The sequence below is a fragment of the Oryctolagus cuniculus genome, chromosome 6, assembly GCF_051225735.1.
Source record: "Oryctolagus cuniculus isolate XC-2025 breed Fujian yellow rabbit chromosome 6, ASM5122573v1, whole genome shotgun sequence".
Classification (NCBI taxonomy): Eukaryota; Metazoa; Chordata; class Mammalia; order Lagomorpha; family Leporidae; genus Oryctolagus; species Oryctolagus cuniculus.
This window is the reverse complement of record NC_142872.1, coordinates 28,269,435-28,297,432: the sequence shown is the minus strand read 5'-3', so window position 1 is coordinate 28,297,432 and position 27,998 is coordinate 28,269,435. Positions and strand designations below refer to the sequence as shown.

At 47.2% G+C, this 27,998-nt stretch overlaps 1 long non-coding RNA gene across 3 annotated transcripts; it reads left to right on the top strand.

Moving 5' to 3' along the window:
* Positions 1–4,383: 4,383 nt before the first annotated feature.
* Positions 4,384–12,391, top strand: LOC149126070 (uncharacterized). 3 transcript variants are annotated; one of them, XR_016236172.1, is made up of 3 exons: positions 4,587–4,810; positions 6,618–6,967; positions 12,005–12,391. It is a non-coding gene; the product is annotated as an uncharacterized LOC149126070 (long non-coding RNA). The 3 variants fall into 3 exon arrangements; XR_016236171.1 differs by lacking the exon at positions 12,005–12,391 and adding an exon at positions 7,323–7,434 and having other exon boundaries at positions 4,588–4,810; XR_016236170.1 differs by lacking the exon at positions 12,005–12,391 and having other exon boundaries at positions 4,384–4,810; positions 6,618–7,434.
* Positions 12,392–27,998: the final 15,607 nt, after the last annotated feature.

Below are 27,998 nucleotides of genomic sequence, written 5' to 3'. Positions count from 1 at the left end.
CTAAGAAGAAAGAACAGGAGGAAGTTTATATGGCAAAATAAATGACATGTGACAAAGTGCTTGGGGGAGACAGAGGGCAGGTGAGCCGAGGGGTATGTTTCTCTTGACAGTGGCACTAAGACTGGGTGAGAAGGGGGATTATTATTATTATTATTTTAAGATGTATTTATTTGAGAATTACCTACCAACCTACCATCTCTACCAACAATAGATGCTGGAGAGGATGTGGGGGAAAAGGGACACTAACCCACTGTTGGTGGGAATGCAAACTGGTCAAGCCACTATGGAAGTCAGTCTGGAGATTCCTCAGAAACCTGAATATAACCCTACCGTTCGACCCAGCCATCCCACTCCTTGGAATTTACCCAAAGGAAATGAAATTGGCAAACAAAAAAGCGGTCTGCACATTAATGTTTATTGCAGCTCAATTCACAATAGCTAAGACCTGGAACCAACCCAAATGCCCATCAACAGTAGACTGGATAAAGAAATTATGGGACATGTACTCTATAGAATACTATACAGCAGTCAAAAACAACGAAACCCAGTCATTTGCAACAAGATGGAGGAATTTGGAAAACATCATGCTGAGTGATGGAATCTCTCTCTCTCTCTCTCTCTCTCAACTCAGCCTCTCAAAAATAAGATAAATATATATTTTTAAATGTGATTTTCAACTAGTACGCAAACAGTACTTTACACTTTGTGTTTCTGTGTGGGTGCAAACTGTTGAAATCTTTACTTAGTATATACTAAATTGATCTTCTGTATATAAAGATAATTGAAAATGAATCTTGATGTGAATGGGATGGGAGAGGGAGCAGGAGATGGGAGGGTTGCGGGTGGGAGGGAGGTTATGGGGGGAAAAGGCTACTGTAGTCCAAGGGCTATACTTTGGAGGGAAGTTATGGGGGGGGGAAGCCATTGTAATCCATAAACTATACTTTGGAAATTTATATTTACTAAATAAAAGTTTAAAAAAAAAAAGATGTATTTATTTGAAAGGCAGAGTGACAGAGAAAGAGAGGGAGGGAGAGAGACACAGACAGAGACAGAGATATCTTCCATCTGCTGGTTCATTCCCCAAATGCCCACAACAGCCAGGGCTGGGCCAGGCTGAAGCCAGATTCCAGGATCTCCACCTGAGTCTCCCATGAGGTTGTCAGGGATCCAAGCACTTGGGCCATCATCTACTGCCTCCTAGGTGTATTAGCAGGAACCCTGGAATAGCCAGCACTCGAACCGGGCATGCTGATATGGGATGCGGGTATCCCAAGTGGCAGCTTACCCCACTGGGCCACAGTGTAGGTCCTGAAAGGGGGAATTTTCAAGGGAGCCCCAGTGTATCTCTGAACTTCCAATCCCTCTCTTGTTTCCTCCTGCCCTCCTTCCGTCGGGGCCCCAGGTCTCCCGGAGGGCATTGTAAGCCTGAGATTATTGCTTGGGGACCACCTGTTCCTGTTATAAGCTCAGCACAATCTTGTGTTAGTGCCTCAAACACGTGAAGAAGATTGTGGAAGCCGGAGGAGGGTACAACTAACCCAACCCAGGTGAGCCTGGGAAGGCTTCTTAGAGGAGGGAAGCTGAGCCTTGGCCAAGGCTTAGAGGATCAAATAGGAAAGATTTTCAGACTATGACAACATGAACAGGGGCAGCTCCCTGTGATGATCGAGGAGGTTCTTCAGCCCCTCTTCTTCCCCAGCCCCAGTGCTGAGTTCTCCTTAGTGCTCCTCCCAGCCCATCCTTAGAGACAGTGACTATTCGAGCTGAAAGAAATCTTAGTGATCTTGCAGATTATCCTCATCTGCGAGCTTTACAGTTGTGGAGACAGAGACTCAGAGGGACAGAGAGACTTGCCTCAGTGGGTGAGGAACTGAGACCCAGAGCCCAGGGTTTCAGACTTCCCAGGGCCACAGTGCCTCACCACAGAGTCTAGGTCTTTCCTTCCCAGCTGATGACAGGGGAGGGGTTTTCGTGTCTGTAGCTCTGTTAACCACTGCTACCTCCTCTATCCTTTACTCACAGTTACCATCTGTTAGGCACAGTTCTAGCTACTGGGGATCCAAATAAAACGAAGTCTTCATTCTCATGTAGCTCACATTCTAGTGTGGAGACAGAAGTTAAAATAACCAAGCTCATAGCATGTCGAGTGTTAAGAGCTATAAATAAAATGAAGGTCAGCAAAGGGAATCGGATGTGATCATAAGGAGTCTGTTTGAGATAGAGGGAATCTACTGCTGCATAATAAATTAAGCAAGAACAGAAAGGCTTAAAGCAACCATAAATACTTCTTATCTCCAAGTTTCTGAGGGCCAGGAATTTGGGAATGGCTTAGCTGGGTGGTTCTGATATGAGGTTCCTCTTGACATAGCAATCAAGGTGTCAGCCAGGACTGCAGGCTAGTGGCTTGGCTAAGACCGGAGGGTCTGCTTCCAGGACTGCACGCTCACCTGTCTCTGCGCCAAAGGCCTGGGCTGCTCACTACATGATCCTCTGCATAGAAATGCTTGAATGCCTTTATAACACAGCAGTGTGTGATCCGAGGAAGAGAGCAAGGAGGAAGGCGCTGCCTTTTTTACTTTAACTTTTAGAATAATTTTAGATTTACAGACGAGTTGCAAAGATAGTATAGAGTTCCCACATTCCCAAGTATATTTCACTCAGCTTTCTCTAAAGTTAATATCTTACATAACCATGGTACATTTGTCAAAACTAAGAAGTTAACATTGGTGCATGACTATTAACATACTTTTTGCCAGTTTTTCATCAATGCCCTTTTTCTGTTCCAGGATCCGTTCCAGGACATTGTGTTGTATTTAGTGCTCGTGTTCCCTAGTCTCCTTCCATCTGGGACAGTCTGTTTTAATTTTTTATGACCTTGACAACTTTGAAGATCAGGTAATTTTGTATAATGTCTCTCAATTTGTATAATGTTTTCTCCTGATCAGACTGGGTTAGTCATAGTGTCTTCTATGACCTTGCGCTACAAGTCACACACCATTACTTCTACCGTGTTCTGTTCTTTAGAAAGGAGTCACAAAGTCCAGACAATAGTCAGTGCGAAGGCAATTAATTTCCTCTCTGTCTCTCTCTTATTTGAGAAGCAGAAAGACAGCAAGAGAAAAATAGCTCCCGTCTACTGGTTCACTCCCCAGATGCCCACAATAGCCAGGACTGGTCTGGGCTGAACCCAAGAACCAGGAACTCAGTCTAGGTCTCCCACAAGGGTAGCAAGAATACAATTACTTGAGCCACCACCACTGCCTTCCAGCGTTTGCATTAACAAGAAGCTGGAATCAGGAGTCAGACCTAGAAATTGAATCCAGGCATTCCTATGTGTGATGCAGGCACCTTAACCACTAGGCTAAACATCCACTCCCATGACATGACTTTGAAGGATCACTCTGGCTGCTGTTTGAGTAGATTGTAAGTGGCAAGGGTGAGTGTCCAATGAAGAACTCAGGAATCTTCCAGAAGGGGGCTCTTTCCTTAGGGAGAGTGCTGCTGGTCTGTCTCATTTAATGCCTAGCTCAGAGGCCAACACGAGGATTAAATGACATAACACATCTAGGGTGCCTGGCACACTACAGATGCTGAGCATAACCATCTTGAGGAGCAGCATCGCCAAGAGGAGGAGGAGTGCTGGGTGTCTGGACAGCGCCCTTTCATAGCTGGTACGAGGCGTGGCTCTGGGGAGACAGGGAAGAGGAAACTCAGTTCCTGATTGTGAGGAGCTCAGAGCGATGGGTTGGGCAGTCAAGCAGGAAATAACCGCAACACGACTTGGCCAAATCTTGCCACTTCTTTTGCACAGGGGACTCGAAAAGGGTCCTGGGAGGAAAGCCTAGAAAAGTGCCAAAGAGGAGACTTCCAGGGTTACCTAGAGAAGAGAACAGAGGATTTCCAGGCAGAAAGAGCAGCATGTGCACAGAGGGTGGCACATCTCTGTGCCCACTTGAACGGCAGTAAAATGCGCCGAGTTTTGGCGGATTGTCTTGAGTCAGTGCTGTGAGCCTGTTGGGGGAGCAGTGTCAGGACCATGGCACCGACCCTCCCATGTCCTCGCCCAGAGAAGCCTCACCAAAAGAAGCCTTGGCCGCAGCCCGATAGCCTGACAAAGAGCTGTCCCCTCTCCCTCTGTTATGTGCTACCTCCTGTCACTTGCAGTAAACATAAATCAGGGGATAAACATCCTGCTCATTCTTCAGGGTCTTAAAAACTGCTCGGTGTCTGGCATAGCAGGGGGGTAAGACCCTGGGTTAAGTGCACGTCCATTTTACGGATGGAGCAAAGTACCCTCTGCGGGGAGAAGGCTCTCACACAAGTCTGAACTTCCTCTCGGCCTCAGAAATCACCAACTACGATTCAGCTGGGTGAGTTTTTTCTCCCACGAGGCATGGAAAAGAGAAACAAAGAAGTTAGGGGAGCAAAAAGGACAAGAATGCGAATGAGACAGGAACACTGAGGAGGACACAGTTAGAGGATGCAGAATGCATCTGGGGACAGGAAAGGGCAGGACGTCTCAGGGAAGTTTGAAAAAAAAGAAAAGAAAAAGAGAAAAAAAGGCAGCTGGAGATGAGCTAGGAGAGAAGCTCTTTTCCCTAAATAAATGCCAGCTGATAATCGTCGCCTGTGTTTCTACAGAGTGATCCTGCTCCGGCAGCACCTGCCCTCGCTTCACCCTCGCCGGCACCCGGAGTGGGAGGCACTTCCTTCACTCTTCTAGCAAATATTTATTAAGCGCCTACTTTGGGTCAGAAGCTGTTCAAGGTGCTAAGGGTACAGCTGTGAACAGGCAACAAGCATGTAGGTAAGTTAATAAATCTCTTTTAAATAGCAGCACAGGTGGTGAGGGATGTATAACAGAATAACAGGACTGGGTGTGTCGGGGAGGCTGCCCCGACCAGGGCATTCTCACCTGTGCAAGTGAGGAGTAACGGGACCTTCCTTACCAGGCTGCCGTGTGATCCCAGGGGTTAACGCACGGGATGCTTACAGAGCAAGCTCTCTTCACTATTACCCTCGTGCTGGCGGGGCCTGTTGATCTGGGGAAATTTGATGTTTTTCTTTGGGTTGTGTGCTTTTTTTTTTTTTTTAAGGTTTATTTTATTTATTGGAAAGGCAGAGTTACAGAGAGAAAGTGGCAAGGGGAGACAGAGAGAGATTGATTTTCTATTCTGGTTTACTCCCCAAATGGTTGCAACAGCCAGGGCTGGGCCAGGCCGCAGCCAAGAGCCAGGAGCTTCTTCTGGGTCTCCCGTGTGCGTGCAGGGGTGGAAGCACTTGGGCCAATTTCTGCTGCTTTCCCAGGTGCATTAGCAGGAAGCTGCATTGGAAGTGGAGCAGCCAGGACTTGAACTGTCCTCCATAGGGGATGCCAGCATTGCAGGCAGTGGCTTAACTTGCTGTGCCACAGTGCCAGCCCCAGGAATGTGCACTCGTTGAAGGAAAGGACCACTGTCTGTCTTGCTTACTGCTGTGTAGATGACCGCATAGCCCCATGTCTGACATACAATCTGTACATGTTTGTTGGGTAAGTGAATTCCCATTTTACCAAAAGAGGAAGCAAGCTGAGAGTTTAGAGATGGAAACCGTGCAGTGAAATTGGTGGCAGAGACCATGCCTCTGAAAGGTCCCTCGGAAACAGGTGGATGACAGCAGTGGGACAAAGATCCAGACAGGCCCTGGTACCACCTCAAAAGTGGGCATAAAAGGAGCCCTGGGCCTGGAACTCTTCCTTCTTCTTCCAACCTCTTGCGACCAAGAACAAAGGAGAGAGCATGGCACCCACCTCCAGACTTTGTTCCTCACCATCCTCCCGTGGCCAGCACCCGTCCTCCAGAGCTGCTCGCTCCACACCATCTGTCTCTGCAGGCAACCCTGGCTGCCCAGCAGCCTATGCTGCCTTCTTCCTTTGCCGCCTTTCCCCGTCTCGTCTCTTCTCTTTCCTCCTCTTTGGGCTCTCTGATCTTGATTCCTCCTCCTTGCCTTTCTCTCCCTCCCTTCACAGAGTAGTAGCCTTGCTCTTTGCTCCCTCAACTGAAGGGCAGCAGAGCAGTAAAACAAAGCGCTGTCAGCAGAAGTGCATTTCCACTGCATTCATCCCCACGCAGAGAAGATTTATCAGGGTCCCTCACCCCACCCTGCTATGTAAACGTTGTAATCCAGTGGAAATGGGAGATCGGAAGAGTCTGAGGGAAAAGTCACCGTAAAATCTCTCAATCACCCGTGGGCCTGGGCTTCCTGAACTCCCTTGCTGCCTTGCCCACCTCCTGCCTCCCCCTCTGGGGGAAACTTGGCAGGTGGGGACAGCTGACAAAAGATGCTTTCTTTCTGCCCCCTTGGGTGCTCGCAGGTCATCTGCAGGAGCAAATGTTTGTAAAGCACTTGAGAAATTATCAAGTGCTGCATAATCCAAGGGCATTATTTCTATTGCTCTGTGGGCTGTCTTTGTGTCTGTTTGGCCTGATGGATGCTGGGTCTTTCTGAAACCAGGGCTGACCCCACTCTTGGGTGTCCATAGCATCCTTTGCTTGCCTGCATCTTTGAACAATGCCTTCCTGTTTCCTTCTTTTATTTTTTTAACAAGGTTTTTTTTTTTTTTTTTTTTTTGACAGTGAGAGAGAGACAGAGAGAAAGGTCTTCCTTCTGTTGGTTCACCCCCCAAATGGCCGCGATGTCCGGTGTGCCGCACTGATCCGGATCCGAAGCCAGGAGCCAGGTGCTTTTCCTGGTCTCCCATGTGGGTGCAGGGCCCAAGGACCTGGGCCATCCTCCACTGCATTCCCGGGCCACAGCAGAGAGCTGGACTGGAAGAGGAGCAACCGGGACTAGAACCCAGGGTGCCGGCGCCGCAGGCGGAGGATTAGCCTAGTGTGCTGCGGCACTGGCCCCGTTTGTTTCTTTCTACATAGCCCTTGGCACCCCACAATTAGAAGATTGTTTGTCCTCCAACTTGAATAGGAAGGTAAGCTGTTGAAGGGGATGAGGATCTTGAGAGAAACTCTCCACATTCCCACCTGACTGGAATCAAGGGTGGGCTAGATGCAGAGGTATGGGGAACTAGAAGGGAGACCAGACCCCAGGCAAGCTGTCCTGAGGGCTTCAGAACTGCACGTGCCATTCTCAGTTACTTAGTCCTAGGTGCACAAAGACTGCTACAGAGCCCCTGGTTTCTAAAACAGGGACGAAAGCCTGGTGGTTAAAAGCTGTAACTCTGCTACTTTCCTGTGGGGAGCAACTGGGAGCAACTCGGACTAGACTGTTACTGGAATTAAGAATTATTCTATGCATCTGCTTTCCCACAATATGGCGCTGAGAAGGGAGTAGCAACTTCTGCGCAGCTGCCTCTCGCCAGCTTGGGTGATGACCTGCAGGAGCTGATCCTGCTCCTGATTGGAGGAGAGCAGCGTACTCGGCGTGTGGGTAGCAGAGTTGGGATTGGTGGAAGAGGACTATAAAGGAGGAGAGAGACAACATGCACCAGGAACATCTAAGGGGAACATCTATCTGAAGGAACGCCTGTGCAGCCCCCAAGAGAGCCGGCCGGTGGTGTGCCGCTCCCCCGCGGAAGTGGGGAATGTGGCAGGGGGAACCGCCCTTCCACGGAGGTGGAAGGGACGGCAGCCAACCCGGGAAGAACCAGCAGCAAACCCGGGGAGGGCCGAGCAGACAAAAGAACAGCGCAGGGTCCTGTGTCGTTCCTCCACGAAGACGGGGAGCGACATAATGGTGCCGTGACTCGGATATGAAGCCTAGGCAGGGTTTAGTGTCGTTCCTCCACGAAGAGGGGGAGCGACACTTTCCAAAGGAGCTTCCTCTCATTTTTTACTTGCAAAATGCCAGTGATAATGGTATCCGCTTGTTGTGAGAAATAAATGAGGCAAAGCTTGTGAAGAGGTAGCACGTACTAAAACAATTTTCTTGTTTTAAGTGGCAATCAGAAAGCTTTGGTTGTGGGCCTACCTGTCAAAGCCGTGGCCATGGAGATACAGACCCTGCTGCGTCATTGTCCCATTGTCACTAGGAGCCCCCCTAGGTCTGGGTTGTGCCTGCTTCTCTTGCTGTCTACACTCAGCAGTCCCTGGGAGCTGGAGCTGAGGATTGGAGGAGGCGATAGAAAGGCAAGAAGAGTTTTGGGGGAGGTGGGTGTCTCCACGAAGAAATGTCAAGAGTCAGAGCTGGAAGTGAGGGAGGTGGCGGGGGTGGAGGGAGGAGGGAAGAACAGAGGATGTCTCTGAGCTGCCAGAATCCGGATGGGGCTGCAGCTCGGGGGCCCTGGCACTTCCTGCCACCCCCAGTCTTGGGAATGAGTCACCAGAGGGAGGAGTGACGGAGGCGTCATGCTCTGCCCACGGAGCATCGGGTTCTGTTCCCCAAAAGAGGACTAGTGGGAGGGAGAAGGCGATTCAGAGCTTAGGGCCGCCGGGAACTTGGTATAAGGGGAGCGAGGAGGAGCTCCGAAGACCCACTTACTTACCCAGGGAGCTAGGCCCCGTCCTGCAGCAGCTTCACTCTCTGCCCTGTCCATAAAACATCAGTTGTTCTTCTGGCTTCAGCCTCTGCCGGGCCGCTTTTTCCCAGAGAGAGAGGTTTCACATTCTTCTGGTCAACTCTGGAAAGGCCCTTGGGGGGCCTTTGGCCTGATGGTTGACATGCTGGTTAAGATGCTGCTGTCCTCGGGAGGCGCTGTGGTGTTGTGGGCTCAGTCTCCATCTGCAGCATGTGTTCTAGTTCTGGCTGCTCCTCTTCTGATCCAGCTCTCTGCTATGGCCTGGGAAAGCAATGGAAGATGGCCTAAGTCCTTGGGCCCCTGCACCCATGTGGGAGACCCAGAAATAGCTCCAGGCTCCTGGCTTCAGATTATTCCAGCTTCGACCATTGCAGCCTTCTGGGGAGTGAACCAGTGGATGGAAGATCTTTCTCTTTGTCGCTACCTCTCTCTGTAACTCTACCTCTCAAATAAGTAAAGTCTTTTTAAAAAAGGGTCCAATTCTTGACTCTTGATTCCGACTTTCTGCTAGTGTAGACCCTGCCAGGAGGCCAGTGGTGACTTTGATAATTGGGTCCCTGCCACTCACTTGGGAGACCCAGACTGAGTTCCAGTTTCCTGGTTGTTGTAGGTGCTTGGGGTACAAACCAGTAGATGGACAGTGTCTCTGCTTGTCTGTCTGCCTCTTTAATAAAGAAATAATAGATGAAAACTAAATGAATCAATAAATGAATCTTCTCCCCATTAAAAGATTTTCCCTCTGCCTCTGGGCAGTCTATCTGATCCCTCAGTCTTCCATCTCTTCAAAGTCAAGGTCATCTTGCTATCCCTAGAGCCCAGGCAAGTGTTAGGCAAAAATGTACAGATGTGGCCTGGGCCCAGAAATACAGCTTTTTCTTCCTCTCTATTTAGTCACTGCTATTCTGCTTTATGGTTTCCATTTACTAAGCATCTACTATGTGCCCAGTGTCCTCACACATTAGTTTCTTTGTTTTAGAGATGAGAAAATGAGCTCAACGAGGTTAAGGAATATGTTCCAGGTGACAGAGTCAGCCGGTGGTGGAACTGAGATTTGCCAGCAAAGCACTCAATTTTTCTGTTATTCTTCTTTTAAGAATCTTTTAATTATTGTTTTAAAGATAACAATCAGAACTCTTAGTTGTAAGAATTTGACAAAGAATTGCAGTTAATCAGTTTTGTTGAGATGTAATTTGTTTACTATACAATTCATTCATTTATAGTAGACAAGGTGATGGTCGCAGTCAATCCTAGAACCTTGTCATCATCCCACAGGAAAGTGCCACACCTATTTGAAGTCATTCCCTGTTCCCCTCCAACTTTCTCAGCTCTGCGTGACCTCTGGTCTACTTTCTGCCTCAGATTTGCCTTGTCTGGATATTTCATATATATGGAATCATTCACAAAAAGCCACATTATTGTTAGTGTGTTCTTTGCCAGGTGTATCCATATTGTAGCATGAACCCATCCTTTATCTCTTTTAATTGCTGAATAATACTCTTTTTGTAAATTTTGTATTTTGATATTTATTTATTTATTTGTAAAGCAGAGTTATATATAGGGAGAGATCTTTCATTCTCTTGTTCACCACCCAAATGGCTACATCAGCCAGGGCTGGGCCAGGCTGAAGTTAGGAATTTCTTCCAGGTCTCCCACATGGGTGTGGAGGCCCAAGGTCTTGGGCCATCTGCCTCTGCTTTCCCAGGCTACTAGCGGGGAGCTGAATGGCAAGTGGAGCAGCCAGGATATGAACTCGTGCCCACATAGAATGCTGGCACTACAGGTAGTGATTTAACCTGCTGTACCACAGCACCAGATCCAAACTGCTGAATAATATTATTTATGTGTATCAGTTGATGGACATGTTAATTGTTTTCACTTTTTGGCTATGAAGAATAATGTTGCTATGAACATTTGTGTATAAAGTTTTGCATGACTGTGTTTTTCCATTTACTTGAACATATATTGGAATTAGGAATTGAGGCCTTTTGAGGAACTGGCAGATTGTTTTCCAAAGCAGCTGTACCATTTTGCAATACCCCAGCAGTGTCTGAAGGTTCCAATATCTCCACATCCTCTCTAATGCTTGTTTTGATATTTTTGTTACAATCATCCTAGTGGTATGAAGTAGTATCTCACTGTGGTTTTGTTTTTAATTTCCCTGATGGCTAATGATGTTGATTGTCTTTTTATGTGCTTATGGTATGCAGATCTTCATCAGTGAAATGTCTACTCAGATTGCTTACTCGTTTTTAAATTGGGTTACTTATTTCATTTTTTAAGGTTTTTAAAATTTGAAAGGCAAAGTTAGGGAGAGGGATCTTCTATCTGCTGGTTTGCCCCCCAAATGGCCAGGAGCCAGGAGCCCCATCTGGGTCCCTTATGTGGATGCAGGGCCCAAGCACTTGGGCCATCTTCTGCTGCTTTCCCAGACACATTAGCAGGGAGCTATGTGGGAAACAGGGCAACCAGGACTCAAACTAGGGCTTACATGGGATGCCAGCATCGCAGGAGGCGGCTTAACTCACTGCATCACAACATCAGCCCCCTATTGTTTCGTTATTGAGTTTTTTTTTTTTTTTTAATATATTCTAGATTCAAGTCCATTATTGTATTTGTGATTTGCAAATATCTCTCATTCCATGAGTTATCTTATTGGTATCCTTTGAAGCACACAAAATAAATCTTTTTTTAAAGATTTATTTACTTGAGAGTCAAATTGACAGAGGGAAGAGGAGAGAGACACACACACACATGAAAAGGTCTTCCATCTGATAGTTTACTCCCCAAATGCCCACAACAGTTGGGGCTGGGCCAGGCTGCAGTCAGCAGCCAGGAACTCCATCTGAGTCTCCCACATGGGTGGGGTCCACACACTTGAGCTATCTTCTGTTGATTCCCCAGCATTTTATCAGGAAGCTGGATCAAAGCTCAGAGTAGCTGGGACTTGAACCAGGTACTTCAATATGGGATGAGGGTATCCCAGTGGTGGCATAACCTACTTCACCACAACACCTGCCCCAGTTTTTTATTTTGATGGCATATATATTACCTTTCTTCCCCCTTTGTCTCTTGTACTTTTGTTGTCAAATGTAGGAAGGTTTTGCCTGATCCAAAGTCAAAAAGACTGTTTTTAAAAAGATTTATTTGAAAGGCAGACTTTCAGAGAGAGAAAGCTCTTCCATCTGGTGGTTCACTCCACAAATGGCTGCAACAGCTGGAGCTGAGTCGATCAGGAGCCAGGAGCTTCTTCTCAGTCTCCCATGTGGGTACAGGGGTCACAAGGACTTGGGCCATCTTTCACTGCTTTCCCAAGGTATAGCAGGGAGCTGGGTTGGAAGTGGAGCAGTTGGAACTTGAACTGGTGCCCATATGGGATGCTGGCACTGCAGGTGGAGGCTTAACCCACTATGCTACAGTGCTGGGCCCCAAAATGTGTCTTTCTTCAGGGAGTTTTATAGTTTTAACTTTTTTTTTTTTTTTTTTTTTTGACAGGCAGAGTTAGACAGTGAGAGAGAGAGAAAGGTCTTCCTTCCGGTGGTTCACCCCCCAAATGGCTGCCATGGCCGGCGCGCTGCACTGATCCAAAGCCAGGAGCCAGGTGCTTCCTCCTGGTCTCCCACGCGGGTGCAGGGCCCAAGCACTTGGGCCATCCTCCACTGCACTCCCGGGCCACAGAAGAGAGCTGGACTAGAAGAGGAGAAATTGGGACAGAATCCGGCGCCCCGACCGGGACTAGAACCCAGGGTGCCGGCACCACAGGCGGAGGATTAGCCAAGTGAGCTGCAGCACCAGCCAGTTTTAACTCTTATACTTATGTTATGTTTTCAATTTTGAGTTCCTTTTTGTATATTATGTAAGAAAGGGTTAGCAGTTAATATTTTTGCATGTAGATATCTAGTTGTCTAGCATCATTTATTGAAAAGACTGTTCTTTTAACACTGAATTATCTTGGCAACTTTGTTGAAAACAAATTGGCTATAAATGTGAGGGTTTACTCTGGAATCTCAAGTATATTCCATTGTTCCACCTGAAAGAGTTAATAGAAAGGGAGAGGGGAAGAGGGAAGGAGAGGGAGAATCTTTCATCTACTGGTTCATTCCCCAAATGGCCACAACAACCAGGACTTGGCCATGTTGAAGTCAGGAGCCAGAAACTCAATTGTGACCTCCCAAATGGGTGTCAGGGACTGAAGCACTTGGGCCATCACCTGTTGCATTCCAGGGTGTGCATTAGCAGGAAGCTGGAGCTGACCCTGGAGTTGAGACGCAAACCGAAGCGCTCTAGTGTGATGCACAAGTATCCCAAGTGGCATCTTAACTGCTATGCTAAACTCCACCCAATTTGTAGGATTTAATGAAGGCTCCTTGTTGAAAAGCCCTATGTTGGGGGCTGGCGCTGTGGCGCAATGGGTTAATGCCCTGGTCTGAAGCGCCAGCATCCCATATGGGCGCTAGTTCAAGACCCGGCTGCTCCACTTCCGATCTAGCTCTCTGCTATGGCCTGGGAAAGCAGTAGAAGATGGCCTAAGTCCTTGGGCCCTTTCATCCACGTGGGAGACCCAGAAGAAGCTCCTGGCTCCTGGCTTCAGATCAGTGCAGCTCCAACCGTTATGGCCAATTGGGGAGTGAACCATCGGATGGAAGACATCTCTCTCTCTCTCTCTCTCTCTCTCTCTCCTCTCTATGTGTAATTCTGACTTTCAAATAATTAAATATTTCTGCAGTGGAATTGTTAGCTCTTCTTGTTTAATTGTCAGATAATTTGGCCTGCCCTAAGGCCTCTGTCCTGGGGAGTTTGGTATATGGAGCCAGGGGATGTACATGGATCTTCAGGGCTCCCAGCCTTGTGCAGGGTGGGGAATGGGGCTGCAAGTCTTTTAGAGCCTCATGATCTAGTGGACTCAGCTGGGCCCAAAGGGTCTCGCTACAATCTCAACTTCTGCATCCCAGCCAGACTGTCTTTCTGGTTAAAAGCTGATGAGAGAATGAGGCTATGGGAGGGGGGATCCGGCTGGTGGAGAATCCAGCTTAACTCCTAGTGGATGGAGAGAGGATGATTGAAATTGCTCATTTAGCGAACGATTTAGCCAGCTGTAGAAAATCCTATTAAGTGACAATTCTTATCTCAGTCCCTTGCTCTTGGGAAGGGCAGCTCTGGGCTTTGTGGCGACCACAGCACAGTTGTCTGAATCCGGTCAAACAATCATCACCAATAAGAAGCTAAAACCCAGAGACAGGCAAATTTCACTGGTCTCCCTGCCTCTTCCTACTCTTCACACTGACCCCCATATCATCTGTCAATTATCTGGTTAGTTGAGCCTTTTCTCTACCCCTTGTAATATAAATAGCAGGCATTTTATGGGTCCCCATTAAGCAATGCGATCAGCATCAATTACCTAATGAGACTCTAGCAAGTCCTGATTTAAAATCCTGTCCTCAATTGTGACTGGGCTTTGTCGGGTGCCAACGTGATAATTGCAGTGACATCTAAACTAATTGCTCACCAGATGTGGGGCCTGTGCTCCCTAGATTTGGCCTGGGGAAAATTCAACCTCCAGCCAGGGGCTGATCTCTGTACTTTGTCCTGGGCGAAGTTTCTCCCGTGTGCTCTGAAGGCAGCGGGGAGCCGGGTGTGGGTGTGGGGCTGCCCAGCTCTACTCTGCGGCCTCAGGACCACTTGGCATGGGAGGAGGGATGAGCCTGGAGGAAGGTGCAGGGATCTGGGAGCTGAGTGTTGTCTGTTTTGTTCTCTGCTATTTCCATGGTGTCTGTAGATTACCTGGTAAGGGCTCTGTAAGTACACGGTGAAGGCAGCATTGAATCCTAGGATGCTTCCTTCAGCCAGCAAGCCCTTCACTACCCCCTGCCCCCAGAGACTAAACAACAATTGTTTTTGTTCTTTTTTTGAAAAATGTTTATGGCTAGTTCAGATGTTTTCAGACGATAAGGAGAGAGTTTTGTTTTTTTGTTTTTTTTAAAAGCTGTACTTTTCATCAATTCCATTTCCCCATGAACTTCTTTTTAAATTAAAAAAAATTTGTTTTTTGGTTCAAGGGCAGAGAGACAGGGAGACAGAGACAGACAGAGTTGCCAAAGCCAGGAACCCGGAACTTGATCCAGGTCTCCCATGTCGGTGCAGGGACCCACATACTTAAGCCATCATTGCCTCCTCCTAGTGTTTGCATCAGCAGGAAGCTGGAATTTGAAGCAGAGCTGGGACTTGACTCCAGGGATTCCAATAGGGGCCACAGATGTCCCAGGCAGCATTTTAGTGCTTAACTCCTGTGCCAAATGCCCACCCGAAGGGGAGATTTTTGTGTTTGCTGCTGATTCTTCTAGCCTGAAGATTCAAGAATTGCCCTGTTTGGGTTGATGGCTTGAGGTGCAAGTGTTTGATCTTGACAATCTGGAGGGTTTCTTCTTTAAATATCCTGCTCTCCTCTGCCAGACGGCCTGGTTAAGGATTGTATTCTGGCTTGTTTCCAGGGCAACAGAGATGGTCCCTTTCTTCCCTCACTTTCTTAGCTCCTCCCTTGGATAAGAAGCAACTTAAAGCCACTTGCCAGATCTGTGCATTTTCACTCGCTGCTCCGTGTCTCAGCGGCATTTGGCCCAGGGGATCACACCTTTCCTTTGGGAACACTTGGTGCTGGGGTCACCAGCACTCTCCTGGTCTTCTCCTGTTTTCCTAGCAGCTCCTTCCACTGTCTTCATGTCCTCTTCATGTTCAAGGCCCCAGGGATCTATCTTCTATCCACATTCATTAGTGAGTGATTTTCTCCAGCATCGATCTCTAGATTCTTTTTAAACTGACAACACGTGGTTTCCATCTCTAGCTTGGCCCTCCCTTCTGAGCCCCAGACTCAGCCACCGTGTACCTATCTGACATCTCCACTTGCATGTCTGATAGGAATCTCAACTTGATACCTCAGAGAGAGTTCTTCATTCCTTGCCCCTCCTTGCTTGCCATTCCTTGCACTCTCTTAGGACTCAACTTTCTCCAAGAGGGAGAGAGTTGTCTGTTTGCTCAAGTTGAATAACTAAAGGACATTCTTGGCTCCTTTATTTGGCCCAGTCTCTATATTTAACCTATCAGCTAGCTAGCTCTGTGAGCTGTATCTTTTTGTTAAAAGAAAAATTCCTTTGCCGTGCCAGTGTCATGGCATAGTGAGTTAAACCGCCACATCTCTTACAGGCCCAAGTTCATGTCCAATCCGGTGTCCTGCTAGTTAGCCTGGGAAGGGAGCTGAGGACGGTTCAAGTGCTTAGGCTCCTGCACCCACATGGGAGACCTGGGTGAAGCTACTGGCTCCTAGCTTTGGCCTGGCCCAGCCTTGGCCATTGCAGCCATGTGGGGCGTGAACCAGTGAAAGAAAGATACTTTCTTTTCCTCTCTCTCTCTGGAACCTGCCCTTCAAATAAATAAATAAATAAATCCTTAATTTTAAAAAAATTTAAATAAGATTTATTTATTTATTTGAAGGGCAGATATAGAGATAGAAGTGAGGGGAGAGAGAGAGAGAGAGAGAGAGAGAGAGAGAGATCAGTCTTCCTTGCATGGGTTCATTCCCCAAATAGCCGCAATGGCCAAGGCTGGGCAGGCCAAAGCCAGGAGCTAGGAGCTTCTTCTGGGTCTCCCACATGGGTGGCAGGGGCCTCGGTACTTGAGCCATCCTCCACTGCTTTCCTAGGCAGATTAGCAGGGAGCTGGACCAAAAGTGGAGCAGCTGGGACTCTGCCCATAGGTGATGCCGGCATTATAGGCGGTAGCTGTAACTGCACTTAGGTAAGCTGGCCTTTCTACCAAAGCTAAACATATAGCTTCTCTATTGGGTAGCAATGTGGTTCCCAGATGAACGCTCAAGATAAATGAGTAGGTATGTCTATAAAAATACGTGTATAGGAATGTACATAGAAACTTTATTCATGATTGCCCTAACATAGAAATAACCTAATTGTATGCCAATAAGAGAATGGCTAAACAAATGGTTGCATATCCACTTGGTGGAATCCTGTGCAGCAATGAAAAGGAATGAACTGTGATGTATTTAAGCTGATGTGGAACTAATGGTCTCCAGAACTGTGAGAGGGTAAATTTTTGTTATTTTAAGTCACCAAAGATATGGTGATTTGTTCTGGCCATCCTATAAACCTTTACTCTACTCACTATGGCTTAAAGGTACTGCATGATGGCTGTAGAGCTTCAGGGTTTTTTTTTTTAATTTTGCAAAGATTTATTTATTTATTTAAAAGTCATGGTTACAGAGACAGAGAGAAGGAGAGACACGGAGAGATCTTCTATGTGTGTGTTCACTCCCTAAATGGCTGCAGTGGCTGTGGCAGGACCAGGACAAAGCCTGGAGCAAGGAGCAAGGAACTTCTTCCAGCTCTCCTATGTGGGTGGCAGGGGCTGAAGCACTTGGGCCATCTTCTGCTGCATTTCCAGGTGCATTAGCAGGGAACTGGATCAGAAGCAGAGCAGCTGGGACTCCAGCCAATGCCCATTTGGAATGACAGCACTGCAAATGGTGGCTTCACCTACTACGCCACAGTGCCAGCCTCCAGTTTTAGTTTTGTAAAATAAAGATTGTTGGAAATTGATTGCACATTAACTTGAATGTACTTAATGCTACTGAACTATACTCAAAAACTAACTTAAAACCCGTTAAGACGGTAAATTATATATCAGATGTATTTTTTCAGAATTCAGAAGTAAAATAAACCTCCCATGACCTGGCCCCTGTCTGTTTCTCCCAGTGGCTTTGCCACTCACTTCACTCCAGGCTCACAGACCTTGATCACACAAAACAGGTGCTAGTCTCTGGGTCTTTGCGTCTGGCCAGCTCTTTGCCTTCATCTGCGTGGCTCACCCCTCACCTCATCCAGGCTCTGTCCTTGTGTTACTTTTGAGAGGTCTTCCGAGGCCTCCATATCCAAAATAGGGACCATTCGATCACTAACTGTCCTGTCCTCTGCTTTGTTTCTTCAAAGCTCCTTTTGAAGAATCACCTTCCTGTTTTAGGATAGTTTTAGGTTTACAGAAAAGCTGCAAACATGGTACAGAAATCCCATGTGCTGCACACCTTGGTTCCCCATTTCTCCATCTGTTATCAACACCAACCTTATACCAGGAAGGTACATTTGCCACAAATACCTAGCCAGTGTTTGACACAATGTTATTAAAGCTCATGCTTCATTCAGATTTTTTAAAATTTGGGGTTTTCTTAGTTTTTGCCTAAGTTCCCTTTTCTTTTTCTCTCACTGTTTTTTAAGCTTTTTTTTTTATCCATTGAGAGGCAGAGAGACAGAGAGAGAGGGAGAGAGAGCTCTCATCTGCTAGTTCATTCCCCAAATGCCTGCAACAGCTGGGACTGGACTAGGCTGGAGTCAGGAGTTGGGAATTCATTCCAGGTCTCCCATATGGCCAAACTACTTGAGCCATCCCTGCTGCCTCCTAGAGTCTACATTAGCAGGAACCTAGAATCAGGAGCTGGAGCTGGGAATCAGACCCAAGCGCTCTGATGTGGGACGCAGGCATCTTAGCTGGCGGTCCAAAGACCTGCTCCATGATGTCCTTTTGCTGTTCCTGAGCAACATTGCCTCTAATTATGGTTATCTCCACAGGCTCCTCTTGCCTATGACGGTCTCTCAGGCTTTCTTTATTTTTATTGACTTTTTTAAAAAAGATTTGAAACACAGGTGTCAGAGATAGAGGGAGAGAAAGAGAGAGAGAAATCTTGCATTCATTGATTCACTCCCCAGATGGCTACAATCACTGACCAGACCCAAGCCAGGAGCCAGGAACTCCATCTGGGTCTCCCATGTGGATACAGGGGCCTGAGCACCTGGGCCATCTTCTATTGCTTTCCTGGATGCATTAGTAGGGAGCTGGATTAGACATGGAGCATCTGGGATTTTAACTGGTGCTCATACGGGATGCTGGAGTTGTGAGGGCTTAACCCACTGTGCCACAACACTGTCACTGAAGCTTTCTTCGTTTTTATGACCTTAATCAACACTTTTAAGGAGTGTAGATCACATGTTTTGTAGAATGTTCCCTAACTGGGATTGTCTAAGCTTTTCTCATCATTAGACTAGATTCATGTGTTTGGGGGAGGAAGACCGCAAAATAAACAGCCTTGTCATCATCAGTTAGCATGACTCAGCGCTGCTGCAGTAACCATCTCCTGCCTGTGTTTAAGATCGCCATGTGTCTCCGCTGTGAAGTGGTTCCTCTCTCTCCCCCATACTCTTTGAAAGAAAGTCACTGTATGAAGGCCACCCTTAGGGTGTTCTACAAGGACAATTTGTGTTTTCTGTCCTGTTTATTTGCTTGTTCAGTCAATTATTTTACATCAGTATGGACTGAGGGATGTTTGTCTTGTACTTTGGGTTTTAATCCAATAACATTTTGTTTCATCGCTCAAATTGTTCCCGTTTTGTTCACTGGGAGTTCTTTCAGTTGGCTCCTGTGTCTCTGTGATGTACCCCAGTGTGGGTTTTTGTTTGAGCCTTTCTTTCTTTCCAGCACTACAAAATTCTCCAGGCTCATATTATATATCTCCTGCCCCAACCTTCGAATCAGCCATTTCTCCAATGATCTCTGGTTCCTTTTATTGCAATGAAATTGCACTACCTGAAATTATATTATGTCTTTGCATTCTCTCTGTACTTCCTACTAGAACATTAGGTCCTAAAATCAGGAACTTTTCTGATTGTTTCACTGCTATATCAGCATCTCTATTACCTAGGATCATACTCGGCACGTAGGAAGATATCAGCAAAAGTTTAATGAATGAATGAAAAAGTGAAAAAGGCCAAGTATTGTGCCCTTTTCATACATGCATTCTTCATGGTGTCATGATATTCGTAAGAATCTGAATAGTTGTATAGATAGATGTATATAGATACGTGGATGGATGAATGGACTAATGAATAAATGGGTGATCAAACAGATGGATAGATTATTGGTTGTATGAATGAATGGAGAAGCAGATGGATGGAAGTTGGTGCCACTACTCTGCATTCTAGTTATTCATGAGAGAGACTGGGTGATGAGGGCCCTCATTCTTGATTCCTTCCACACTTTCGCCTCCCACATGCAATCATCCACAAAGTCCTGCCAATTTTACATTCCCAAATAATTCTCAAAACTACTCCCTGTTCTTCATTTCAACTGCTATTGACCTAGTGCAGATTTTCCTCTTCTCTCGCCTAGGTAATGGCCACATCCTCCTACCTTCTGTCTGTCTTCAGCCTTGTCCCCACGTTCCCACCAGAAGGATCATTATAAAATACAACTATGCCTTTGTCAGTCTCCTGCTTAAGCCCTCAGGGGAGAGGCAGAGCTCCTTAGCATGCCTGGTAACGCCTGTGGTGACTGGCACCTGGGCCCCTCTCTGACCTCGTCTCTGCCATTCTCTACCTTGCACTGATTCGTGTGCCTCAGAAATACCAAACTGCTTGTTGTCCCACTCGGGACCCTGCGGCTCCTCTGCTTTGTCCTTTGCTAGTACTAGTCCCCTGCCTGGAATGCCTTTCACTCTACGGTAGCTCGGATGTCTCCCTTGCTTCACTTTGCTGTTAGGGTAATGCTTACTAGTGTGGTGCACAGTTCGAGGCAAGTTGTGCAAGACACAGACATCCTTAAATGTACCCTGAGTGTCTCACTCGACTGACTCTAGTCCTGACCCTAGACTCATCTCCCAGATTGGGAGCTTCCTGTGGGCCAGAGCTTTGCCTTTCATTCTGGTAATCCTTAGCAAATGGCTGCTGCCTAGTGGGTCCCCAGTGAATGAATGGAAAACGAGGAGGGAGGAAGCAGGGATGAGAGGCCCACTGCCCCAGCCTTTAAATCTAGACTGTTGGGGCTGGTGCTGTGGTGTAGCAGGTAGGGCTGCTGTCTGCAGTGCTGGCATCCCTGTGGGCACTGGTTCCAGTCCCGGCTGTTCCACTTGCGATCCAGCTCTCTGCTATGGCCTGGGAAAGCAGTAGAAGATGGCCCAAGTCCTTGGGCCCCTGCACCCGTGTGGGAGACCCAGAAGAAGCTCCTGGCTCCTGGTTTTGGATTGGCACAACTCTGGCAGTTGCGGCCAATTGGGGAGTGAACCAGCAGATGGAAGACACCTCTCTCTCTCTCTCTCTCTCTCTCTCTCTCTCTCTCTCTGCATCTCCTTCTCTCTGTGTAACTCTTTTAAATAAATACATCTTTAAAAAAATCTGGACTATCTTTGTAGCAATGGGAAACTGAATGAGTTTTTTTTTTTAAACTAGAGAACATGTCTTTTTTTTTTTTTTAAGATTTATTTACTTGAAAGTCAGAGTTACACACACACACACAGAGAGAGAGAGAGAGAGAGAGAGAGAGAGAAGGAGAGACAGAGAGAGAGAGAGGGGTCTTCCATCCGCTGGTTCACTCCCTAGATGGCCGCAACAGCCAGAGCTGTGCCGATCCGAAGCCAGGAGCCAGGAGCCTCTTCCAGGTCTCCCACATGGGTGCAGGAGCCCAAGGACTTGGGCCATCTTCTACTGCTTTTCCAGGCCACAGCAGAGAGCTGGATCAGAAATGGAGCAGCCGGGACTCAAACTGGCGCCCATATGGGATGCTGGTATCGTAGGCAGCAGCTTTACCTGCCACACTGCAGTGCCAGCCCTGAGTTAGTTCTTTATTTTTATTTTTTTATTATTTTTTTTAAGTTGACAGAGTTAGTGAGAAAGACAGAGAGAAAGATCTTCCTTCCATTGGTTCACCCCCCAAATGGCTGCTATGACTGGCACTACACCAATCCAAAGCCCGGAGCCAGGTGCTTCCTCCTGGTCTCCCATGCAGGTGCAGGACCCAAGCACCTGGGCCATCCTTCACTGCACTCCTGGGCCACAGCAGAGAGCTGGACTGGAAGAGGGGCAACCGGGACTAGAACCCGGTGCCCATATGGGATGCTGGCACCACATGTGGAGGATTCATCACGTGAGACATGGCACCGGCCCCCGGAGTTAGTTCTTCTTAAGATTAATTTATTTTTCTTTGTTTGAAGCACAGAGGGACAGGGGGAGACACACAAACAGACACAACAAGGTCTTGCATCTGTTGGTTTATTCCCCAGATGCCTGCATATAACCAGGCCTTGGCCAGGCTGAAGCCAGGAGTCAGGGACTGCATCCAGGTCTCCCACATAGATGACAGGGACCCAGGTGCTTAAACTGTCACTTGCTGCCTTCCAGGGTGTGCATTAGCAGGAATCAGGATAGGAAGCTGAGTGAAATTCAAACCTAGGCATTCTAAAATGGGATGCAAGTGTCATAACCACTGAGCCAAATGTCTGCCCCTAAACAAGTTAATTCTTCTGGGTCTCCCACATGGGTGCAAGGGCCCAAGTACTTGGGCTATCTTTGGCTGCTTTCCCAGGCATATTAGCAGGGAACTAGATCGGAAGTGGAGCATCCAGGACTTGAATCGCGCCCATATGGAGTGCCGATGCCACATAATGCCACAGCACTGGCTCCACAAGTTAATTCTTTACTTTTTAATTTTTTTTCAATCTTTGAAGAAGGAATAATAATGATGTCTTCATTATGAGATTTTTTTTCCATTTTAAGGATATTTATTCATTTAATCAAAATTTCCATTTTTTTGCCCTAAAAGTTTTTTGTAGTATTCTCTTATGACTTAAAAATTTCTACCTCATCTGCAATATGTCTGTGTCCCCTTTTAAAATTTTTGATGCTATTTACTTATGCCTTACCTTTTTCTCTCTCTTTTTTTACAGTGTAAAACATATATTTAGAATTAGCCAGCTGGACTCAGTTCAAAGGATCCCAAATTTGTTGGCAACATCCAAAGCATCATAATCAGGACAGTCAAACTTATGCTTTCTTCTCTCAGTCAGGCCTGATCAGGGTGTTGACCTTGGCCACTTCCGAGTCACAGAGTTTCTTTTTATTTATTTATTTATTTTTTTGACAGGCAGAGTGGACAGTGAGAGAGAGAGAGAGAGAGAAAGGTCTTCCTTTTTCCGTTGGTTCACCCCACAGTGGCAGGGGTGGCCAGTGCACCTCGCTGATCCAAAACCAGGGGCCAGGTGCCTCTCCCGGTCTCCCATGCGGGTGCAGGGCCCAAGCACTTGGGCCATCCTCCACTGCACTCCCGGGCCATAGCAGAGAGCTGGACTGGAAGAGGAGCAACTGGGACAGAATCCAGCGCCCCAACCAGGACTAGAACCTGGGGTACCGGCGCCGCAGGCCTATTGAGCCGGCCTAAGTCACAGAGTTTCTTCACTGCCTGTTTGAGCTGGTGCTTGCTGACCTTGAACACAGTGTGTTGTTGTCTTCTGCCTTCTTTGTGCAGACTCATTGGTCAGCAGGAAGCTGATGATGGCATGGAGGTCAAGCTTGTTTCCCCTGGGGGCGCCCTTCCAAGGATACTTGGGCTGCCTCCAGAGCAGCAGCGTCTAGGGCTCCTGGGAGGTGGGTGACGTGTGGATTTTTTTATGCGCCTGTATTTTGGCACTACCTTCTTGGCCTTCAAACCCTTTGATTTAGCTTCGGTTTTCAGATGGGTGGAAGTTTCTGCCTCTGCCTTTGGCACCATCTTGTTGAAAAGTCCTTGTCTTTATCTTCATTGAGCTTGTCAAAAACTTTTATTGATCTTTTGTGCTATCTTTCTTTTCCAGTTCATTAGTACTTACTCATTTTCGCCTTTGTCTTGTGCTTTCTTCCTTCTACTTTCTTTTGATTTAGTTTGCTCATCTTTGACTTCTTGAATTGGATCCTTTTTTCAATTTTTTTAAAGATTTATTTACTTTTTAATTTGAGAGATAGAGTTACAAACAGAGAGAGGAAGAGTCAGAGAGAAAGGTTTTTTATCTGCTGGTTCACTCCCAAAATGGCTGCAACTTTGGAGCCCGGCGGATCTAAAGCCAAGTGCCAGGAGCTTCTTCTGGGTCTCCCATGCGAGTGCAGGAGCCAAAGCTCTTGGACCATCTTCTGCTGCTTTTCCAGACCATAGTAGAGAGATGGATCTGAACTGGAACAGCTGGGACTAGAACTGGTACCCATGTGGGTTGCCAATGCCACAAGCAAAGGCTTAGTCCACTATGCTACATCGCCAGCCCCCCACCCCTGTTTTTTAAAGATTTATTTATTTGAAAGTCAGTTCCAGAGAGATAGGGAGAAACACAGAGAGATCTTCCATCTGCTAGTTGACGCCCCAGATGGCCACTATGGCAAGGGTTGGGCTAGCTGAAGCCAGATGTCAGGAGCTTCATCTGGGTCTCCCATGTGGGTAACAGGGACCCAGACACTTGGGCCATACTCTGATGCTTTTTCAAGACACGTAGCAGGGAGCTGGATTGAAAGTGGAGAAGCTAGGACATGAACTGGTACCCATATGGGATGCTGGCATCACAGGTAGTGGCTTTATCTACTAAGCCACATGTTGGCCCCGTGTTTTTCTTTTAAATTTTTTTATTTGTGTATGCATGTATTCGTTTGATAGGCAGAGAGAGAGAGAGAGCGAGCGAGAGCGAGCCTGGGCAAGCAGGTGTTCCCATCTGTGTCACTCCCCAGTGTCCACAACTGCTGTGGCTGGGCAAGGCCAGAGCCAGGAACTGGGAACTCCATCTGGGTCTCCCACTTGGGTGATAGGGACCCAAGTACTTAAACTGTCACTGCCTCCTCCCAGGGTGTGCATTAGCAGGAAGTTGGACTTGGGAGTGGAGCTGGGACTCAAATCCAGGCACTCTGGTAAAGGATGCAGGTGTCTCCAATGGTGCCTTATCCACCCAGCCAATTGTCTCACCCTTTTTATTTTTCTTATACAAGCATTTAAATCCATGCATTTCTTTTTAAGAACCATTTTATCTGCCTTCTATAGCTATCTTTCATTTCTAAATATCTTCATTCTGGAAACAGTCCAGAAGTGTTTGCAAACACATGGGGCTCTTGTTATCTTCCTGTTGTCGAGTTCTATTTTGATTAGAGAAAGTGGTCTATTGATTTTTTGATATCTGATGAGATGTGCTCTCTGGCCTAGTATGTGATCAGTTTTTTTTAATGTTCTTTGGGTGTCTGAAAAAATAATTGTTAGTTGCCTTCTGGGGATATTGTAAGAATAAGCATTAGATAATATATCAATTTAATTACGTAAACATTTTTAAGTATTTTATTTATTTACTTGAAAGGCAGTGTTACAGAAAGAGAGGGAGAAACAGCAAGAAAAATCTTCTATCTTCTGGTTTACTCCCCAAATGGCCACAATGGACAAGCCTGCTCCAGGCCAAAGCCAGGAGCTAGGAACTACATTTGCATCTCCCACACGGGTGGCAGAGAACCAGGTACTTGGGTCGGCTGCTGCTACTCTTCCTAGGCACATGATGAGGGAGCTGGATTGGAAGAGGAGCAGCCAGGACTCAAACCAGCACTCCCATATGTTATGCGGGTATTACAAATGGCAGCTTAATCTTCTGCACCAAATACTGGCCCCTATTTTTTTTAAAGATTTATTTATTTATTTGAAAGTCAGAGTTATACAGAGAGAGGAGAAGCAGAGAGAGAAAGGTCTTCCATCCAATGGTTCACTCCCCAATTGGCTGCAACAGCCAGAGCTGCGCTAATCCAAAGCCAGGAGTCAGGAGCTTCATCCAGGTCTTCCACGTGGGTGCAGGGGCCCAAGAACTTGGGCCATCTTCAACTGCTTTCCCAGGCCATAGCAGAGAGCTAGATCAGAAGTGGAGCAGCCGGGGCCGGCGCCTCGGCTCACTAGGCTAATCCTCCGCCTAGCGGCGCCGGCACACAGGGTTCTAGTCCCAGTTGGGGCGCCGGATTCTGTCCCGGTTGCCCCTCTTCCAGGCCAGCCCTCTGCTGTGGCCAGGGAGTGCAGTGGAGGATGGCCCAGGTGCTTGGGCCCTGCACCCCATGGGAGACCAGGAAAAGCACCTGGCTCCTGGCTCCTGCCATCGGATCAGCGCGGTGCGCCGGCCGCAGCGCGCCGGCCGCGGCGGCCATTGGAGGGTGAACCAACGGCAAAGGAAGACCCTTCTCTCTGTCTCTCTCTCTCACTGTCCACTCTGCCTGTCAAAAAAAAAAAAAAAAAAAAAAAAAAAAAAAAAAAAAAAAGAATTGGAGCAGCCGGGCCTTGAACCTTTGCCTATATTGGATGCTGTTGCTTTAGGCCAGGGAGTTAACCTGCTGCGCCACAGCACTGGCCCCAACACTAGCACTTCAAACAATGTCTGGCACTTAGTAAGATCTCCACAAGTGGTGGCCATTGTTATTATTCTTGGTGGATTACAGTCTTAGTTGTTACTCTGCCTGTTGCTGATGCCCTGGGAGTTAGGGAAATGGATCCTATTCCTACACATCAGTGCTCTGTACCTCAGTATTTACACTAACCAGGGGGTCAATTAATTTTTGATGTACACACAGAAGGCACTGCTCAGCTCAGTCTGGTAGAAAAAGTTGAGGACTGACCTGTTCTGGGGTCTTGGCCTGGCCCCTCACTGGTTATGCAACATTCTCCTCCCCCACATTCTACTTTTCTTGCATGCAAGAATGCACATAATCTTAGGTTGGCAGCATTGTTGGAAGATTAACATGAAAGCCTTCAGCATATGCTGGACACAAGCAGATATTTGGTAAGTGTTGGTTTGTTTGCTTTTCCTTGAGCCTACAGGGACTGAGAGGAAGGTCTTGGTCCAGATGTCTGCAGCCTTGACAGAGGGACAAAGGATAGTGAAGAGAAGAGGATTAACACCAGCTGCTTGCAAAGTTAGCACAGCACCTTATTGGATAGACTTTCTGTTCTATGTCTTATCTGGAGCCAACCAATTGATTTTTTAAAACATTCATTTATTTTGGAAGGCAGAGTTACAAAGAGAGGGAGAAAAACAGAGAGAGAGAGAGAGAGAGAGAGAGAGAGAGAGAGAGAGAAAGAGAGATCTTCCATTTACTGGTTCATTTCCTAAATGGCTACCATTGCCAGGGCTGGTCCAGGCTGAAGTGAGGAGCCAGGAGCTTCATCTGGGTCTCCTAATGTCGGTGGCAGGGGCCCAAATATTTGGGCCATCTTCTACTGCTTTTCCCAGGCCATTAGCAGGGAGCTGGATTAGAAGTGGGGCAATCGGGACACAAATCTGCACCCATGTTGGACATCGATGTTGCAGGTATTGGCTTTATCCACTACAGCATAACATTGGTCCCAGTACAATTAATTTTTAAAAATTATGATTTATTTGAAAGGTGGAGATATATAAATAGATGTAGAGAGATGAATTTTCCATCTATAGGTTGACTTCCTAAGTGCCTGAAAAGCCACATCTGGGTCAGGCTGAAGCCAGGAGCTTGGTACTATTCCAAATGTCCCACAGGGTCCCAACTGCTGAAGCCCTCACCTGCTAGGGTACACAGTAACAAAGCTAGAATCAGAAGATGAGCCAGGATATGAAATCATGTACTCTGATACAGAATGTGTGTATCCCAAGTGATGGCTTAACTGCTGTGGCAAACTCTCACCCCCACTACTTAATTGTTTAGACCACCCATTTACCATATTTTTCAGATGACATCTTCTTAGTCACTCAGTAAGAGCAGAGGCATCCTCCTTGGTGGCCACACAGACTCAAGATTTACCCCTGTCCTTTTTAGTCACCTCCCGACTGGAAGCACATCCATGGGGCACCTCTGCCCTGTCAGCTCTGCTGCTGAGCCTCCTTTTGGTATTCACTGCAACTCTTTTTACCTTCCCTGTTTAATCCTAAATCCATGTTGCAAAGGGCTTTGGCTGATTTTTCCACCTTGCATCCAAGGAGGAGGCATGAGACCTGGAAGCATGGGGTGGAGCTAATGGGAACAGAGGGGAAGCTCTGCTGTTGGTGAAAAACCAACCCTGATCTCAGGTTTACTTTGTGTCTAGTGCATTCCAAAGTGCTCTTAGGGGAGCGGTGCTGTGGTATAGAAGGTTAAGCCTCTGCCTGCAGTGTCGGCATCCCATACCGGTGCTGGTTCAGGTTTGATTCCTGGATGCCCCACCTCTGATCCAGCTTCCTGCTAATGTGCCTGGGAAAGCAGCAGAGGATAGCCCAAGTGCTTGGGCCCCTGCACCTATATGAGAGACTTGGAAGAAAATTCTGGCTCCTGGCTTTGGCCTGGCCCAGCCCTGGCCATTGTTTCCACTTGGGGAATGAACTAGTGGATGGAAGATCTCTGTTTGTCTCTCCTTCTCTCTGTGTCTCTGCCTTTCAAACAAATAAATGAATGAATCTTTTAAAAAAGGGCTCTTAGCAGCAGTCTTTTGCCTCCATTCTCACCACTACCTCAAGTTCCTTTCCTCCTCTCATGTCTGCCCTCCTATGCTAATTCCTAGACTCAGCATGAATAAAATTCATTTTCTCTGCTCCTGCCTTCCAGGTGCTAGAAAAAAAACCCAGAATCGTGTTCACTGGCTCCAGTGTCTGATTTCCCGTCCTCATCAGGCCCTTGATGCCCCTTGATAA